General features: G+C 40.0%; 1 protein-coding gene across 3 annotated transcripts in view; it reads right to left on the reverse strand.

Moving 5' to 3' along the window:
• CEMIP (cell migration inducing hyaluronidase 1) overlaps positions 1-4,129 on the reverse strand; it is a 230,394-nt gene extending 226,265 nt beyond the window's left edge. For 2 of the 3 annotated variants that reach the window (XM_074234001.1, XM_074234000.1), the window contains exon 1: positions 1,773-3,894. The gene's annotated coding sequence lies outside the window, so the exon portion shown is untranslated. The other variant, XM_074234002.1, reaches the window with a different exon arrangement.
• Between the last annotated feature and the right edge of the window lie 15,457 nt (positions 4,130-19,586).

A 19,586-nucleotide genomic window follows, 5' to 3' on the forward strand; every position in this document is an offset into this window, starting at 1 on the left:
TTGTTTATAATTAAAAAAGAAATTGATTGCTTTCATATTCAAGGCAAAGAAAAGGGTTAACATCTTCAGTTCACTGCATAGTGCATAGGATAATTAAGACTGATTGTGACTATCTAGTTTTGAGGATATCCACTAAAGTTAAGTGTTTTAGAACTTTTATTTTCAAGCCATTAGATTGGTTACCTGAAAAATATTCATGATACTACTTAATAGTGTATTTGGATATGTAAAATAATACATTTGTCATTTAACGAGCATTTATCAAGCATCTGTTATTTGCAGTGCATTGTGCTAAGCACTGAGAGAGATAAAAAGATTGAATAAGATGACTCCTACACTTTAAACAATATTTTATTTTCTGTAAACCATTTTAAGTATCATATCCTTTTCTAAAAACACATATATTTTATATCCAACTTCTATAATGTCTTTTTGTTTTGATTTGGTTTGGTTTGGTTTTTGCAAGGCAATGGGGTCAAGTGACCTGCCCCAAGGTCACGCAGTTTTGAGTGTTTGAGACTGGATTTGAACTCAGGTCCTCCTGACTCCAGGGCCAATGATATTTTCACTGGGACCCCCTAGCTACCCCATAATGTCTTTTTAAAGTCTAAGTTGCTGTTCACCCATAATGATGTCTTTAAAAATTCTTACTACTTTAAGGGGTAGCTGGGTGGCACAGTGGATAGAACACCGGCCCTGTAGTCAGGAGTCCCTGAGTTCAAAACCAGCCTCAGAAACTTAATAATTACCCTAGTTATGTGGCCTTGGGCAAGCCACTTTAACCCCATTTGCCTTGCAAAAACCTAAAAAAAATTCTTCATGCTTTGATATTTAAGTAAGAGAACAAATAAAATGAGTTAAACATCTAAAAGAAAGAAAACTAAAGCTTTTTCCTATTTTTGAAAGCAGTATTTCTATATTGGATACCTTCTTGACTTATAAATTCTTTCTCCACTCTTGGACAACTTATTAGTTCATTCCTCTGATACTTTTCCCTCCCACTTCAGCTCGGTAATACTGATTGCTATCTAGCAATTGTACTACAACTTTAGGATCACAACAACAAAACAAAAACAAAGAACAATCTAGGATACTGACAAATCAGGAAAGCATACTGTTCTATTTTTGAGAAGTTTGCTCCAGAATCTGATACCTATAAATTGATGCAAACTGACATTGAATTTGATCACATATTACTGAAGTTTCCTCCATAAAATAAATGTTACAAACTTCTTTATAAATTTAGATTGCCTCTGCCCCATGATACCCAAGAGTCTGTTGCCTTTAGCGGCCTCAGTCATACTTTACACTCCCCACCCCAACCCAAGAATGCTCACTCATGCATGCACACACACACACATATCCTCAAATCCACTAAAACAGGTGAAAACAATTGGACTCTCCTTGAGACCCGGGGTTACTTTGGCCACAGACTCTGGAAACTGCTGGGAGCTGTCCATGGTGGAAAGGCAATGGACCCCGCCCTCCTGTGAAGCCTTAGTGCCCCGGGGGGTGGGTCTATGATTCCTTTAGTGACTAACTGGAACCCTAGATTGTGCGGACAGAGTCCTTCAGAATACTAAACAGAGGGGAGAGGGATGAAACTTATGAAGACTTAGCGACTTTGAGAAAGACAAAATTTGCCCAGTCCAGGGGGTACACATAGGGGGAGGGGATGAAAAGGAAGGCAAAATATTAAAATGTGCTCTGATGTTTGAAGGGAGAAAGTCTAGAAAGTGTCAAAAGAACAGAGAAGTCGGGAGGTCTCTCACCTGTAGCCGGAGTGCACGGGATGCAGACTGAGCAGTTAGTTGTTCCTGCAGTTGGATCCAAGTCCCTGAGGTTCAGACTTTGGTCTGTGGAGTCTCAAACAGCAGCAGTTCACAGCCTGCCTCAGACCTGATGTGCCAGGGAAGGTCTCGATCTTGGTCTTCCAGTGCCAACAGGTGCGTATTTTCCAAGCTAAAGTGTTCCAGTTCAGCAGCTTGAGTCCCCAGTCACAGGACTGGGAGCAAAGCAAAAGGGGGGAGGGGGATTCCTGCTCACCACCTTTCCAGAGAGTGGGAGGATGTGCAGCTTGGCTTGCGGTCTAGTCCACAAACTTTCTCCAAGAAGCCCAGCTCGCTGCAAACCTCAGCAGATTCGCAGAAAGAATGTGGCCTTGGAGCCAGAGCAACAGCTCAGGGCCCTACCAGTCAAGGAATAGCAGGAATCTCTCCGGTAAAGGTCTGCAAATATCAGGAGCTCTAACTATCTGAAGATTTGGATCCAGATTCTGGAGTTTTTTTCTCTACCTATAATCCTAACAGAACAGATCGCCTCTGTTCCTTCCTGCTGACAAGACACACTATTCAAGGTCTCTGAGAAATATCTATTTTATCCCGACAACCACTCAGGATTTGATCAGTCGGACAAGGGCAGGATGATTTCCACAAAGCAAGCAGCATAAATTCCCCAAATGCAAAGAGCTTCCTCTGTGTCTATCCTCTGATGAAAAAGTTACTCATGACCGATATAAACTAATTCCCATTTGGTCTCAAAACTTTCCCAGTCTAGCCCTGGGGACAAATCTTACAATTCCACCTGGGGAAGGGTACAAGGGTATACATCTAAGCAGTAGTCAGTAACAGATGACAGTCCTCTTCTCTACGCTGTACGATCAGGGAGCCCAGAAGGCCAAGTATTATTATCATACAATCATCATAGAGAGAGGATTGACCTAAGTCCAGTGCCAGCGAGGCAGGTGTTTCTTGGGTCTCAATCTGCAAGATAGCTTAGTAGCCTGGACAGGAACCGAGAAGAGAAAAGGAGTAGGGGGAGAGGAGGAAAAATGACCAAGGGGCAGGGTTGGGTACGAGATAAAGAAAGGAGAGACTGGAGAGGTAAAGCAGAAATACCCACCTGTTGTTTTCCGAATGACTAAATGTGTCAAGTCCTGTCTGTACCGACCTACCTGCAAAACTCCAAGGGGTCAAGATGAGGTAGAAGCTGTTGAAGTAAGGCTGCCCCTTGCCCTCAAGGCAAAGGCTAATCTGGGTACGTTTTACAGAGCACGCAAGGACCCTGCCTTCGAAGGCAGAAAAAAATCATCTTTCCCGAATCCGCATAGATTCTCCCAGATGCTCCTGGTCATCTGGGTGACCATTTCTGAGTTTGTGAGAGTAAGCATCCCAGAGGAGACCTCCTCCAGGGTCCCTCTCCCATGCTTGCATGCACACGTGCACACACACAGAATCTATACTCAGTATACACACACTCCCGAATCCACAGACATAAGCCCCGTCAGGGTATCCCCACCACCAACACCGGGGGCCCCTCTCATCCTTTCCTGCCCCTTGCAGTATCGGGGTAGAACCTGACTCATGTATAGAAGTGTCTCCCTAGCACACAGGCAAAAGACAGTATCTGAGTAAAGTGTACTGTCTTTTCAAAAAGGCAGACGGAAGAAAAGATAGACGGGACACCGTCTAGACAAGGACAGGGAGAGAGAAATCAGAGCTCGCAATTTCTTCCCATTCTTTCCATCTCTGTCTCCGTCTCTGTCTCTGGTTTTCTCTCTCCATATAGATGTATATAGAATATAAATCTTCATCACATGCATGTGTACATATACCCAGACACAACAGACACCCACTCGTCACCTATCTTTCTATGACCCAGGCCGGCAGGATGGGCGAACTCCTGAGTGGTCCTGGGAAGGAAACACCTGTAACCCATAGCCCCATTCTTTTTTCTAACTTTCTATAGAAAACTCTAAGCCTCCCTTAATCAACCAAAGTTTTGCAGTCAAACCAACCCCCCCCCCTTCTTTTGCCACACACACACGCGCGCGCGCGCTGCATCCCCACGTCCCCAAGCATCTCAACTTTTGGGACATTTCCCAGGGCTTTAAGGGTCTCACCTCCCTAGCAGCCACCAAGCCACCAACTTGATTCCGATGGAAACGGGGCTCCAGGAGCTCTCCCTGCCCCAGAGTGGGCAGCGAGGCAGCCGGGCAGTGGGAGCCGGCTCGGTGGCAGCGGGGCTAAGCTCTGCGCGCCAGCCCCACAGCTCCACGCCGGACCGGACCCGCGGGCGCCCACTCTCTCCCTCTGCGGCTCCGTGCTGGCTTTCCGCCTCCTTCCTCTCGGCTGGGCGCTACGTCTGATCTGCTCGGAGCGCGAAAGTGCCCTTCTCCACTCCTGCACGACCGGCCTGTCCCTCCGCATCTGGGGCTCACCTATTTATACTTTCTCTGGCTCCCCTGTTCCCAGTTCTAGGAGATACCGCGCCGCTTGCCCCATCGGGACTAGCTCCTCCCTTTCTCCCGTGACGCCAGCCCTCCCGCGGGCTGCCCTTAGCCGGGGATCCAGAGGCTCCTCCCGTCCCCCCCTCCATCCTTCCATCTCTTCTCCGCCTCCGTCCCCGCCCACTCGGCATCTTTCGTGCCCTGAGGAGGGGGAGGGCCAGGGCTAGGACCCGGGCGAGCTCTGGTGGCAGCTCCGGGAGGCGCAGGGCTGACTCAAGCTGGTCCGCCCGCTGCTCTCGGACCCTGGTCTAGGGGCAGGGAGGGTGTCTGCGAAGCCAGCCAACGGAATCGCACTCTCAGATGATGCCATTTCGAGCCGGAGGGGACTTCAGCCCAGCTCCCTGGTTATTTTTTTTTTTTGCATATTAGGAAACTGAGGTGCAGCGATTCTAAGCTGCTTGCCCAAGATCACAGGGAATATCAGAGCTGGATGTCGAATCTAGAACCCCTGACCAATGCCAGTAGCTAGATAAATTTGACTCATTCTCAGAGCATGGAGTGTTTACATTAATATTATTTGGTTTCTGAACCTCTCAGCTTTGAGGTCTTCGGATGGAACCGACATACTCTTATTTTCCAAGGTTGATTAATGGAACTCTGAATTCACGGAATGAACATTTCACAAGATTAGAACTGCAAGAATATACTCCAGCTCTCTCCACCCACCCACCCACCTCTTTTTTTACAGAGGCGCGGAAAAAATCAATTGCTTGCTTAGTACGACCAAAAAAAATAAAAAGCAGCAAGGTCTCACTCGATTCACTCCAAAAGCAAACTCAATCGCAGGATGCTACAGCACTCCTTGGCCGAGGGTGGTGCCCGGGCTAAGCAGTGCCAGTGAGTGTGTGTGAGACCCGGCGGAAAATAGAAGCTGCAGGTGTCCTAAGCAGTTTCTGCTTTTTTCAAACAGGAGCTGATCCATGATCAGCGTGTAAAATCTTCTTCCCCAGAAGAGTGAGCCAGACTCAGGGGCCGAGGTCCGATAAAGACCTTTCTCCCGAGACCATACTTCTCTGCCTCTTGCACCCAGGGAGGGGCTTCCTCCCCAGTCTTTTGGCAGCATTATCTGCTTATTTTTCTGAGCTTCTGGGAGATGAAAGAGAAAGACTCAGCTGGAAGGAATCCAGCACCAGGGCAGCACCCTCCTCCTATTCCCTTTATCCTTTGAGACAAAATAAATGGGAGAACCTAACCACTCTGGACCTCTTCTTTGATCCTTGTTTCCTTGCCTTGCTTCCCCTCCCTTTCCACTCCTCAACAGTCTTGAGAACAGTAGAAAAATGTATTTGGGGGAAGAACCGCCTTGTAATTTTGAAGTTCCAAATTTAGATCAAGATTAATTTTCCTTTGAAAGACAGTATCTAAGACCTGGAAGGGATCCTAAAGATGGCCAAATCTCTCTCTCTCTCTCTCTCTCTCTCTCTCTCTCTCTCTCTCTCTCTCTCTCTCTCTCCCCCCTCCCATTTTACAGTTAAGGAAAATGAGGCCTAAAGTCATTTTACCCAAGACCATGTAACCAGTAAGTAACAAAACTATGCTCCTGAAGACTCCTGATTTCTCACTCAATCTACTTTTTTCTGGATTATGTTATTACTTCTCTATTGTAAAAGAGATTTTGTTTTATTTTTTCTCTCATCAGAAGTGAGTGATTTTGTGCACTAAAAGGTGAGAGTTTCATCAAAGAGTTCTGCAAAGACCTATAACTTCATGAAACAAAAAGGGAAAAAAGAAATTTGGGTTTGATGATGGATCTGACATTATGCCCAAAGGAAAACATTTTCACAACATACAGAAATATTCAGAAAATGCCTATCTAAACTATTGAAAGTATCTATCTTAATCGTCTAAGAACTCATCCTCTTTTTTCCCCAAAACCTTCCCCTCAACTACCAACATTCTTATTTCAGTCAATGATAACCATCATCAAACTCAAAAAATGGAAGTCATCTTTGACTTTCCTCTTTCTCCTACTATTTCACATCCAATTGGCCACCAAATCATTTGTCTAGACTCTCCCCTTCTAATGAGGAAAGGAAGGGAATGATCATTTATATAGTATAGTTTGCTAAATGCCTTATAAATATTATCTCATAACACTACATAAAAAATGGCCCAATTAGATTTCCAAAACACCACTAACCCAGACTTTAAAGGATCCCCTTTAAAGATGAGGATGGGGGGCAGCTAGGTGGCACAGTGGTTGGGAATCAGGAGGACCTGAGTTCAAAACCTTAGACACTTAATATTTACTTAGTTATGTGACCTTGGGCAAGTCATTTAACCCCATTGCCTTGCCAAAAAAAAAAGAAAGATGAGAATAATAAAAATTTTTAAAAATAAGAAATTAAGGAAATAATATATGAGAAATAATATATAAATGCTGGCTGACACTATTATTAATGAGTAGCAACATTTAAGGTAATGACTAGAGTGTTGACTCTGGAGTTATGAAGATTCATCTTTCTTAGTTCAAATTCAGATATTTACTAGCTCTATGACCCTAGGCAAGTCACTTAACCCTGTTTGTCTCTTCTGTAAAATGTGTTGGAAAAGGAAATGTTAAACTACTTCAGTGTGCTGGCCGAGAAAATTCTAAATGGGACCAGAAAGAGTTGGACATAACTAAATAACAAAATAGTATTTAACTATGATTATATTTATTTTATTTATTTTTATTTTGCAATTCATATATATATATATATATATACACACACATACAATTCATGAAGTATATTCATGTGTGTGTGTCATAGGTGGGTATACACTTACATATGTGTGTGTGTGTTCTCTCCCCCTTTTCAAATCCCCCTTAAGAATATTTCCATTCTTGGGGGTGGCTAGGTGGCTCAGTGGATAAAGCACCGGCCCTAGAGTCAGGAGTACCTGGGTTCAAATCCGGTCTCAGACACTTAATAATTACCTAGCTGTGTGGCCTTGGGCAAGCCACTTAACCCCATTTGCCTTGCAAAAATCTTAAAAAAACAAAAAGAGTATTTCCATTCTTCCAATGCTTAACACACAATCTGTAACTTAAAGATGGTTAATAAGTGTCTATTAATTGATTACTGAAAGGCAGAATGGATATAGGGTCAGCCTCTAGAGTCAAGGAAAAAGATAGTTCAAATTCTGTCTGTGTGATTCTTGGGAAGTGTCAACTTTAGTTACAGAGGAATTATTGGTTTGCATATGTCAAGGGTGTCTCCACACCAGCTTTCTGCACTGATGAAATCTTTATCATCTGAGTTTCATAGAGTTCAACAAAGAATTCAAAATTCTTAATTTGACCTCTATAATCTGACTTAAATTATCTTTACAACTTTATCTTCTATGACTCAGTTACTCAGAAAAGGGGATTGAACTAGCTAGCTGTGTGACTAAAAGCAAGTCACTAAATCTTTCTACCTAAGCTTCATCTGTAAAATGGGAATAGTTTTGTACTACCTATTTCAGAGTACTATTATGAGAAAAATATTTGTAAACCTGAAAATATACTATATAAATGTGTTTTTATTTACTGCTTTGAATTCTCCACTAAAACTATTCTTATGATCCCCACAAAGATGTTTTGCATCTCTTTCACTCAATAGATGTTTTTTGATTGAATTAATAAATAAATGGAAAAACAGGCATGTAAAACTAGGAAATTGTATATTCCCCTAACACTCAAAATCATGACAATCCACTGTGGACTGACACCAAGAATAGTTTGCCACTTAAAATGAGTCCACCTTGGGTCCATTAATTCTCTTGCAGGATTCATTGAAGCTGATGAAGCTCATTTACTCCAAGAAACCTCTGAAGATGTCATTCTCCAAACTGGCTCTTTGACCAACCTCTTCCTTCAATGTACTTTGTTAGGCATAATTATAGAGATTTTGGTTACCTTTCTGTTGCTCGTTATCAGATCCTTTATTAAATTTTAACCTCCTGGGGGCGGCTAGGTGGCACAGTGGATAAAGCACGGGCCCAGGAGTCAGGAGTATGGGTTCAAATCCGGTCTCAGACACTAATTACCTAGCTGTGTGGCTTTGGGCAAGCCACTTAACCCCATTTACCTTGCAAAAAAAAAAAAACCTAAAAAAAATTTTAAACTCCTAAAGGGAAGTTCTCTGTTTATTAAGATACAGTTCAATAACTAGAACCCAATTAAAGTACTTCCTCGTATAATTTGTTTATTACCATTAAAAAATTGGTCCCAGCAGAGCACAAAGTGAATTAAAAATTTGGCACCTTTCAGGTTAACTTCATTAATAATGGTTAATGTAAAGACAAGATGTCAGGTGCAGAGGCTTCAAACTCAGGTCCTCAAGTTGTATGCAGTCCTCCACAGTCTCCCAGGGAGCTTTATGTGACCCCTGATTCAATTTGAATTTGACACCACTGTAGTGGTGAGTATAGTTCTGGACTTGGAGTCAGGAAGTCCTGAATCTAAATCACATATCTACTACTTTGAGCTGCATAGCCCTGGATACAATCTCTGTGGGCCCAAGATAACTCTCGAAGCCGAAATGTGTTTTAGTGGAGAGAATTCTTCCATGTCCTATAACTTCCCTTCATCCCTACCTTCCTTTCAATAGTAGGTCATAACAGTCAGACTATAAACTAGGTCTATTTTGATCCAGTGTTAAGCATTTGATTATGATCAAGAAAAGAAAAAGTCTGGTTATGTAGTGAGAAAATAGATGGAGAACCAAGTACATACTATAATGAAATATTGAAAGCAACAAGAAAGGTCAGTAGCTAATTGAGTGAACCTACTCTGGGGGATTAATGGAAAGATATGGAAAGAAATAAGAAGGAATACCATCTGCATAGGTAAAGGGAGGACTCCACAAATGAACTTACAGAACTATTTTATAAGGTAAAGAAACCAAATTAACCTGATCATTATTCAGAGGTCTTGCTCAAATTCATATATAAATATATATATGTGCATGTGTGTATATATATGTATATATATATATATATGTATATATATACGACTATTACTCAATCTCCTTTCACCATAGTACTACTCACACACTCTCTCTGTGTCTGTCTCTATTCTCTCTCCAGACACACACATATACACACATTGATGAAGGGATTATTTCCTCAGTCAAGTGAAATCAACTTGTGATTACACTGATATCTGAATAATTCCCTCTACTGATGCAGATCAGTACCCTCTCAACCACTTCTAGTATGAAAAAGTTGCCCAGAGAAAAGAGATTAAATGTCTTCCCTGAGGTCAGATAGTGAGTATATGTTAAAGGTGGAAATTTAAATCCAGGTTTTCCTGACTCTTTTCTCAAGTCATGCTACCTTTATATTTCTTGACTATAGTTCCTTCAAGGATGGGTTTTACAGTATAATAGAAAAGTTTAGACAAGGAACAGAGATTTGCAAGAGATCTCATTGCCCATCTGGTCTACCTCCACATATTCCTCACTCCCAAATACACACTTATTTTAAAGATTAGAAAGCTGTAAATTTTCAGAGACATTAAGTGATAATCAAATAAGCCATCACTGAAAAGCTGATGTTTAAACCCAGATTCTCTAGTTCCAAATCTAGTATTCTTTTCAATGTACCACAGGAATAAGATCTGAAACAAAATCTCTGTTAATGCTGTTCCTTCAGGAAAGTAACAACTCCTGTTTATTTATATAGAATTTTATTCACCACACCTGTGTAAGGTGATAAAAGAATTGTTGAGACAGCGAATTGGCTCAGTGGAGATAGAGCACTGGGACTGGAGTCAGGAAGATATGAGTTCAGACCTGTCCTTGTACACTTACTAGCTATGTGACCCTGAGCAAGTCACTTAACCCTGTTTACCTGGAGAAAAAATTTAGCAAGCCATCTCACTATTTTTGCCAAGAAATGCCAAAGAACATTGCAGTCTATAGGGTTATGAAGAGTTGGACACAACCTGAACAAGAATAATTACTCCCATTTTATATATGAGAAAATTGAAGCTTATAAAAGTTATGTAGCTCAAACTTAAATAACTTAGAAGGAACTCTTATAGGATAAGAATCTACCAGACTAGAAAGTGTGAAGGTATGAGTTCTTTGGAGAGCAGGAAGTATATTTTATTATTTTAATTTTGTATTATACTTCAGTAGCCTACCCTGTTTCACATAGAATAGACTTTTGTAAGTATGACTTGATTGAATGATTTTTAATAGCTAAATATACTGCTTATCCTGGCCCTGGGATCTTTTTAAAAAAAAACAAACAACTGACAATTTAATTTACATCTAGCTCTTTGCTCCAGGTCCCTCAATATCCCCTGATAGCAGCTTTCCAGAGAGATTGCCTCCACATCTATATCCTTACACCTTAATATTCCATGCCTCCCACCATCAATTCCACAGAGAGATCAGTTATATTATTTTTAGCCTGTTGGCATGTTTCCAAAGTCTGCATGATCCCAATCTTTCCTAATGTACTGCTGGACATGACAAATCCTGGCATGTCCCAACAAGCATGAGTCTGCTTGCATTCAAATCCAGCTTCCCCTGGGCTTCTCCCCTGCTGGGGGGGGGGGAGGGAGCTGATTCACTGACTGGTGGCCAAATCGCTAAGAGACCTCCTGCCTCTCCTTGCCCTGAAGGCATAGCATGTTTCCTCCCTACTGAGCACTGATGGGAAGCCGACTGAGTGTTGCCAGTGCTTGCTCAGTTGGAAAAAAGGCTTCAGGCAGATGCCAATTAGAAAAAATCCACTGGGTATCATCTCTGTGTGCACCACCCCATGGGGCTCTAAAATAATGCAATTTCATCTGGATCAGCTTCTGTATTGAGACCATCTGAGTCCATCCTCATCCCCTTAGTTATCTCTCAGAAATTCTCTAGTCCTCTTGGTTCAAATTAAACAGCACTGAAGGCTAATACATCAGGACTGGAATAAACTGTTAACTCAATATTCCATCAACAGAGGTCGCCCTTGGACACAGAGCACATAATTCCCAAACCAAGTGGAGAAAATTCTCCTTTTAGACTAATAGTTAACTTTTTAGTAGGGGAGCTATCATGTCCCATTTGAGAGACAATATTTGCAAAGTGCTCAGCACAAGTCATAGCAAATTCTAGAATGAGAGCTGTTCACCAAAAAGAAAATCGTTGAATGTCATAGAATCTACAGCTGAGACTGCTTGGTCTAACCCTTTTGTTTTACAAATTTACAAATAAGGAAACTGAGTCCCAAGTAGATAGAGCAACTTGCCCATAGACAAGAGGGAATAAACAGTTGAGGCAGGACTGGAACCTAGCTCCTTTAAATTGACAGCCAGCACATACTGCATTGTACCAAGCTTCTGGAGAAGGAGGAAATATATACTATAATATACAGCATAAGGGCAACTGATTGCTCAAGAATACCAAAAGGATATCAAAGATGCAGTGTACAGAATCCTCTTTCTGTGTTCAAATCTGGTCTCAGATATTTATCAGTTGTGTGACTCTGGGCAAGTCATTTCGCTCTGTTTGCCTCAGTTTCCTCGTCTGTAAAATGAGCTGGAGAAGGAAGTGGTAAACTATTCCAGTATCTTTAAGAAAACCTTAAATGAGGTCATGGACAGTGGGATATGACTCAATAACGACAACAATTCTTGGCTGACTGCTGCAGCCCCTGCTAGCATGAGCCACAGTACTGAACCTCTCCCAAATAAGTGGTCAATAACAATGTTAGAGCTGGACTAACATCCAACTCTCATTTTTTTTTCAGATGAAGAACCGAAAGCTCAGAGATAGAAGTGAATATGTCTAAGGTTGCACAGCTTTATCAGTGACAGAACTGGGACCACAACACAGAAATCCTGAATCCCAGAACACTGTTTTTCCCATTGCATCCTGCCCCATTTTAGCATTGACTCCTATTGTCACCATCACTACAAAGCCCAAGATCTCTTACCTAGCTGTCACCTGATCCCCAGGACATACTTGTTCATAATAGGTTACTCTTCCCAGGATAGAGATAAACGATCATGCTCTTCACTCCTGAGATAATTGTTGTGAGAGTCAAATGACCGTCTCAGATAGGAAATTATTTTATAAACATCAAAAGATGTGTTATTTATTTGCATTTAAGACATGCAAAAAAGGCCTCCCTGTCCCATATCATCTCTCCCACATCATGCCATGGCAACTGAAATTCTGTCATAGTGATACATTCTTTTGTTTTTCATTTAAAGCTCTACATAACTTGTTCCCTTCCATCCTTTTCAGTCTTTCTACAATGGACTCCCCTTCATGTCCTCCATGATATAGCTGTACTGGCTTTGCAGTTATGGACATTTCCATTTCCATCTACTAGTGCCTTCTCTTTTCAGACTACCTCCTATCTTCCTTATAGATATCTTCTATGTCCCTAGCTATTTATATGCTGTCTTTCCTATTAAAGTGCATATGCCTTGAGGTCAGAATTATTCTCTACCTTTTTTTTTTTGAATCTACAAAGTTTAGCCTAAAAAATGCTTATTTACTGACTAGCATAACAGTGACAAATTTGCTACACCCCTTTGTGTCTTCAGCAGTCTCCTAAGTATGTAAGAACATATATAACTTCAGAAGATCCAAAGGAGAGGTAGTCATAAGATTTAGACTTGGAAGAGACCTCAAAGGGTACATAGAAAAGGAGAGCCCAGGAGCAAGAAAGTGGAGAAAGAGTAGAGACTCACTTGAGCTTCTCCATCAAAATAACTTTAAATATTGCCTGAAACAAATTTTGGAGTAGCAGAACCCACAAAAGGACAAGGTGAAAAACAATTGTCCGGTATCAGACAAGATTGGCAGGAAAGATCTGTTGCACCAGGGTGAAAGTAGAGGGGAATCCAGCATGGGCCACACCAAGAAGGTCAGACAAGTGGTTAGAAGGAGATTATGGGCCTCCTTTGCTGACCCTGGAGGCCTGGACTCTGTTGCCTTACCCTATTCAAATCAAGTTCGCAGTCATGGGTCTCAGTCCAAGGTCAAGGAAGAGTACTAACATACCAGAGTTTATAGTTGCAGGGGAACAGTGACCCTGGTCACAGTTCCAGGGCTGAAGAGTGCTTGTGGTTACTCACAGAGCAAAGCACAGGTCAGTAAAGTAGTAAAGACACCTCTCCTTAGATCATAACATCTTGAAAGAATAAAAAACTAACAGATCCCCAGAATTAGCTCTGAAAACAAGTGTACCACAGAAGCAAAGACCCACTTTAGCACAGAGTTAAAAGTCAAGAAATAGACTAGAAAAATAAACAACAACAAAAAATCCTGACCCTACAAAGATACTATTGTCAAAAGGAAGATCAAACTGCAAACTGAGAAGAAAACAAAGTCAAAACTAGTTTATCTAAAACCTCAAAGAGAAATGTGAATTGGTAACAGGCCCTGGAAAAGCTCAAAAAAAGGATTTTTAAAAAATCAAATCAGAGAAAAAACACAGGAAAAGAAAGGAGAGAGATGCAAGAAAATCATGAAGATGATGAATCTTTCTGACTCCTGATCTGGCACTCTATCCATTGTGCCATACTCTTTGCTTATGGAAAGGAAGAGGTTGGCCTAGATGAAATAATAACTCAAATTTATATATTACTTTAAGATTTTAAAAATTCTCTCCTCACAATAACCCTGGGTTGTAGTTTATTTTCTTTATTTTATAAATGAGGACACCCAAGCTCAAAAAGTTTGACTAGCAGAACAGTCATATAACCAATAAATGAAAGAACAAAGATTCAAATGCAAATCTTTTCAGTCGAAGTTCTTCACAATCCCACTGTCTCCCTTCCAACTCTAAATCTAGAATTTCATATTCCTTTAAAAGTAAAGAAAAAAAAGAATTTACCTGATAATTTTATGTTAAGTGACTTATATAAAGCCTCAAAACTACTAACTCAGTTGCTTATGGCAATAGTGCCAAACTCAAATAGAAACAATATGGTCACATATTGGCTTAGAAAACCATAAATTAACACTATCTATATTGTATTATGGGCAGCTAGGCAGTATAATGAATAAAGCCCCAGGCCTGGGACCTCATCCTCCTGAATTCAAATCTTATGAACCTGGGCAAGTCACTTAACTCTGGTGGCCTCAGTTTTCTCCTCTGTAAAATGAGCTTAAGAAGGAAATGGAAAATGACTCTGTTATCTCTGCCAGGAAAATCCCAGATGGGATCACAAAGAATCAAACATAAATGAAAAACAACTCAACAACAAATGTATTGCATTTTTATTTATTTTGTCAAGCATTTTCCAATATACCTCAATCTAGTTCCAGCTATGCTCTGGCTGCTGGTGAGTTTGATGCCTCTGACATATAGGATAGCAAAAGTGGTACAAGGTCACAAGCTATGGATTTCCTGGTATTCCTTTACTTCAGCATTTCTGAAATAGCAATGCATATTTTGTATCCTCAGTTGGTATCCTGGGATCTTCTTTTTGTTGAATCAGTGGAAGGGAGAAGATTGGGGGATTTGGGGTATAGGGAGTAATTTATGGGAAACCACAAACCTTTCATTAATAAGCACAGCTGTCCATCAATATCAGATCAGAGAACTGCAATTTAACCACTTTAAATTCATCCTCTCTAGTGTAACGGTGATGTCACTCAAAGAAAGAGCATACTTTTTTCCTGTTCTTCATAACTATTACTAGGGTCCCATTAGTATGGGACTCTAATTATACTGTTATCTCCTTTGTTACCTTTGTTTTTCTATGTGCATACAGTTTCATCCAGGAGTAGCTTGAGGATGGGTGGCATAGCTTGATACCATTATGTTTCAAAATATTTGGGTTATTATAAGAACTTTCTTTTCTACCTTCCATGGAGCAGAATGTTTAAAAAGGAATCTCTATTTAATGTAAGGAGCCAGTTTCCATTGGCCAGTCATTTAGTCAATAAACATTTATTAAGCAGCAACTGCATTGGTGCTCAACACTGTGAATACAAAGAAAGGCAATAGAAAGTCCCTCTTCTTAATGAGTTCACAGTCTAGGGGGAACAATATGCAAACAACATTGAACAAATGAACTATAAACAGGATAAATTGGAAATAATCAACAAAAGGAAGAACAGGTATGAAAGATCAAGAGGAGAGGAGACCATGGATGACCACAGAATAGAAGAGTACCCAGGACAAACCTGACCTACTTGCTAGCCTACTTAATTTCACCTTTCTCTGTCCTCATTCAAATATACCAGTCATTTTTACTGTGCCCTTTATTTCCCAAAGAAGAGCTAGATCACAGAAAAATAAAATGACTTTCATTTACATCAATCATCATCATCAACATCATCAAATCCAACCTCAAAAAAGTGACTGATTATTTGTCATGCCACCTACTACTCTGTTTTGCACCAGACCTTGGCAATATTCCCTTCATATTACTATTTTGGTATGAACATAAGCCACATTGCTCACTCCCCAGTTCCCAAACCTGGTTTTTATAAAACTTGATCGTGGCCTATGATCAGAATTACTTTTCAGGGTGTACCTCTATGTGTGTGTATGCATATTTTTTCCCTTTGAAAGAGATTTTAGGTCAGTGGCTTCTATCCAGGGTGGTCTGTATCTGAACCAATACAGTAAGTATTTATTTCTTTAGTAAGGCAAATACTTTAGATTGCTGGGCTTATGCCAAGATCTCCAAGTCCCTGAGGAGCTTAAGCATCTGGTACCATAAAAAGAGATTCACAACGATTTGCATGAACTGGAGAGGAGCCATGCAAATACGAGGGTAGGTTGACTCCCTGATCACAGTTATGAAATGGAAATACATTCCAGGTCAGGCTACATCCAAAGCAATATGTTATAACAGAGTCGAATAATTTAAAGAGGGCATCACAGAATAAAGCCCTCTCCCTTGGATCTCAAAGCTCAGTTATGGTTTGCATACACATGGGTGTGTTGGAGCCAGGTCAAACTGGCTATTGAGCCCAATGTCAAATTTACACTTTAGCAAAGCTACAAATTAGAGTTTAATTTAATTTTTTGTTGATTGTTTAAGAAAGTGATATAGATAAACGTTAATAATGCTTCCTGAACTTTAAAAGTTTGATTTGTGTGCAATTTTTCCCGAGAGCTAGCACATTCCATTTACCAGTATATTCTGATTATACCACTCCTACACACCAGCATCTAGATTCTGCAGTTAGTCAAAACTTAGAGGAGGCTTGAATTCACGCAGTCCAATTCAATAAACACATAGCACCTATTTTGTATCTTATAAAATATTAGAGGGGCAGCTAGGTGGTACAGTGGGTAAAGCACCACCCTGGAGTCAGGAGGACCTGATTTCAAATCTGACCTCAGACACTTAATAATTGCCTAGTTGTATGACCTTGGGCAAGTCACTTAACCCCATTGCCTTAAGTAAATAAAATTAAAAAAATATTAGAGGCTGATGGAAGAAGAGAGGAGGAAAATAGTAGTAAGAAATCATGCCTACCCTCATGGAGCCTATAATTCACTGGGTGGGGGTAGGTTTATGATCCATATGTAAATAAGCAAAACACAAAATAGGAATAGTGAATAAAATAAAGTTTTCTTTTTTTTACTGGAGGAATCAGAAGAGATTGCATGGAGAAATGTAGCATTTGAGCTTTGTCTTGAATAATAGAAGTACAATTTTGAGGTGGTTGGAAGATAGTGATTGCTGGCATAGTCAATTGTGACTATGGACTAATTTAAAATTTCAACTATATTAAGTAGTCAATAGGATGCCACTGAATGGTTTTGAAGTGAAGAGAGAAAGCTTGACACCATATAGCTACAATCAGGGAAACACAGTGACAGAAAAGAGGATCAGTGATTCATGGAAGACAATATCCCAGAACACAGTGAGCAATAAATTGTTATATCACCATAGAAATAAAGATATTGTAAGTAATAACCAGGATGAAGCAAAGATTCTAATAAATGTGAGCTACCATTGAGACTGAATGTGATCATAATCATGACTGCAATATGTTTTGGAAAGATAAATCTTAATTGTAAAGAATAGAATAGATAAAAAGCAGAATGGCAGAGTAGTATTGTTTATTATTATTAGTGATAATAAGCTAAACTTTATATAGTTTTAATGTTTGCAAAGCATTTTTTTCAATATCTCATTTGATCTTTGAAACAACTCTGAAGCAGATGGCATAATTCTTGTTTTATAGATGAGAGACTTGTCAAGAGCCTTCTGACTATTGCCTGAGGCAGGATTCAAACTCAGATCTGCCTTTCTAAGGCAGATATTTAGGTATTCTAAAACCTTCTACTAATATAGCTTCAATATGTATTGAGATGAAGAAATTTAGAAATCCAAGATGATAAATATGACAGAGAGTTTGAACAAGGATCATTTGAGGAAGAAAAGGAAGTGATGTTTTTATCCAATAAACTAATATTTCAAAAGGAATATTACTACTCCACATACATCCCAACAGGAACAGGAACATCTTATGAGCAAAATTCTGAAGTCATAAAGAAATAATTCCAATGAAGAGAAAGTGGGAATTTCTAAAAACATCAATGTTCATGACCAATTTAGATTTTTAGAAAATGGGGATATAGGGAAAGGTAACTGAGAATACCAGCCATAGATACAAAGGCACAAATACAAATAGGGTTGGTAATGCTAAAGTTTTGTATCTTTTTAATAAAGATACAAAAACAACAATACAAATAGTAACACTAAAGTTTTTAACCTTTTTTGAAAAGTTACAAAAAAACTTTACAAACAGTGTCACTAAAGCTAGAGTTCTGAATGAGCAAAGCGTCAGACAAAATGAATGATAAGAACAACAGCAGTAAGTGATATCAAAGAAGAGACAGGGACTATTGTTTGAAAAATAATGAACAATAGTGAGAAAACTAAACTTCTTAGAACTTATTTAGTTTCTACTTTCTTGGATAAGGAAAATGATCATTGGACAGGGAAAAAAGATAGGATAAAAATTGTTAGAGTTGAAGTTCAGGGCGGCTAGGTGGTGCAATGGATAAAGCACTGGCCCTGGAGTCAGAAGTACCTGGGTTCAAATCCGGTCTCAGACACTTAATAATTACCCAGCTGTGTGGCTTTGGGCAAGCCACTTAACCCCATCTGCCTTGAAAAAAAACTAAAAAAAAGAGTTGAAGTTCAAGGTAACTGAAAGGATGGTAAGAGTTTAGATGAACTATATCTCAGCATCCTAAAAAGGCCTGAAAAATATGTCCTTACAGATTCTTTAAAGATCATTTATATATCACAGAAGGTCAGGCATAGTGGTGCAAATTTGTAAGCCCTGCTATGGGGAGGTTGAGGGTGGTGGATCACTTAAGTTCAGGAACTTCAAAATGCAGTAGGACAAAAGTCAATTAGATGTCTTTACTAAATCTAGGACCAGTTGAGGAGGAGGAGGGAGAACATAGGTTACCTAAGGGAGGGTAAATGGACTTTGGTTGAAAATGGAGTATATAAATATTTCCATGTTGTAAGTGATGGGATCTGACCCTTAATTCTTGGCAGTTCACTTCCAGCCTGGAAAGTCCCAGTTTCTGAATAAAGAGAAAGAGGGGAGGGAGGGAGAGGGAGAGGGAGAGGGAGAGAGAGAGAGAGAGAGAGAGAGAGAGAGAGAGAGAGAGAGAGAGAGAGAGAGAGAGAGAGAAATCATGGAGTGTTGGAAGAATGGCTACAGACCAGAAAAAGGCAAATGTGATGATTTTCAAGAACAAATGAATAAAAGGGAAGAACATGAAGTTTATAAACTACAAAGCCAGTGTGCTTAAGTTTGATTCAAGGCAAAATTCTAGAACATAGTATATGATTTGTAAGTATTTAAGGAAAAAATTTTCAGTGGGAGATAAGAAAAACATAAAAACTCCACCTGCAAATGCTACTATGTGTCTGTCTTATCATATCACATCCGTTTTGTGTCTTGGTAAATCAAACTAACTTCTTCCTGTGACCGGATAAATCAAAGGAAACAAATGAAATCTTTTTTGAGGAACTTTGAAAGTCTTCAGAAAGATAGTCTCTCTCTCTCTCTCTCTCTCTCTCTCTCTCTCTCTCTCTCTCTCTCTCTCTGTATGTCTCCACATCTCTCTGTATCTTTCTCTTTGTCTCTCTAACTCTGTCACTGTCTCTCTCTTTTTTGGTTGGAAGTCAGACAAGAGACCACAGATAAGAGGGAAGGTAATTGCTTCCCTCAGTCTGAAGGAATCTGTGGAATTGTAAACTAATTAGAGACTAACTCTGACAGACAAGCTTTGGGGAAAGATGAGGAGTGTACACATCCACACATTTAAAATATAGGCTAGATAAAGAACACAAAAGAATTGCTTTGGTTCTTTGGGTGATTTT

Source organism: Macrotis lagotis, chromosome 4, assembly GCF_037893015.1.
Source record: "Macrotis lagotis isolate mMagLag1 chromosome 4, bilby.v1.9.chrom.fasta, whole genome shotgun sequence".
NCBI classification, from domain to species: Eukaryota; Metazoa; Chordata; class Mammalia; order Peramelemorphia; family Peramelidae; genus Macrotis; species Macrotis lagotis.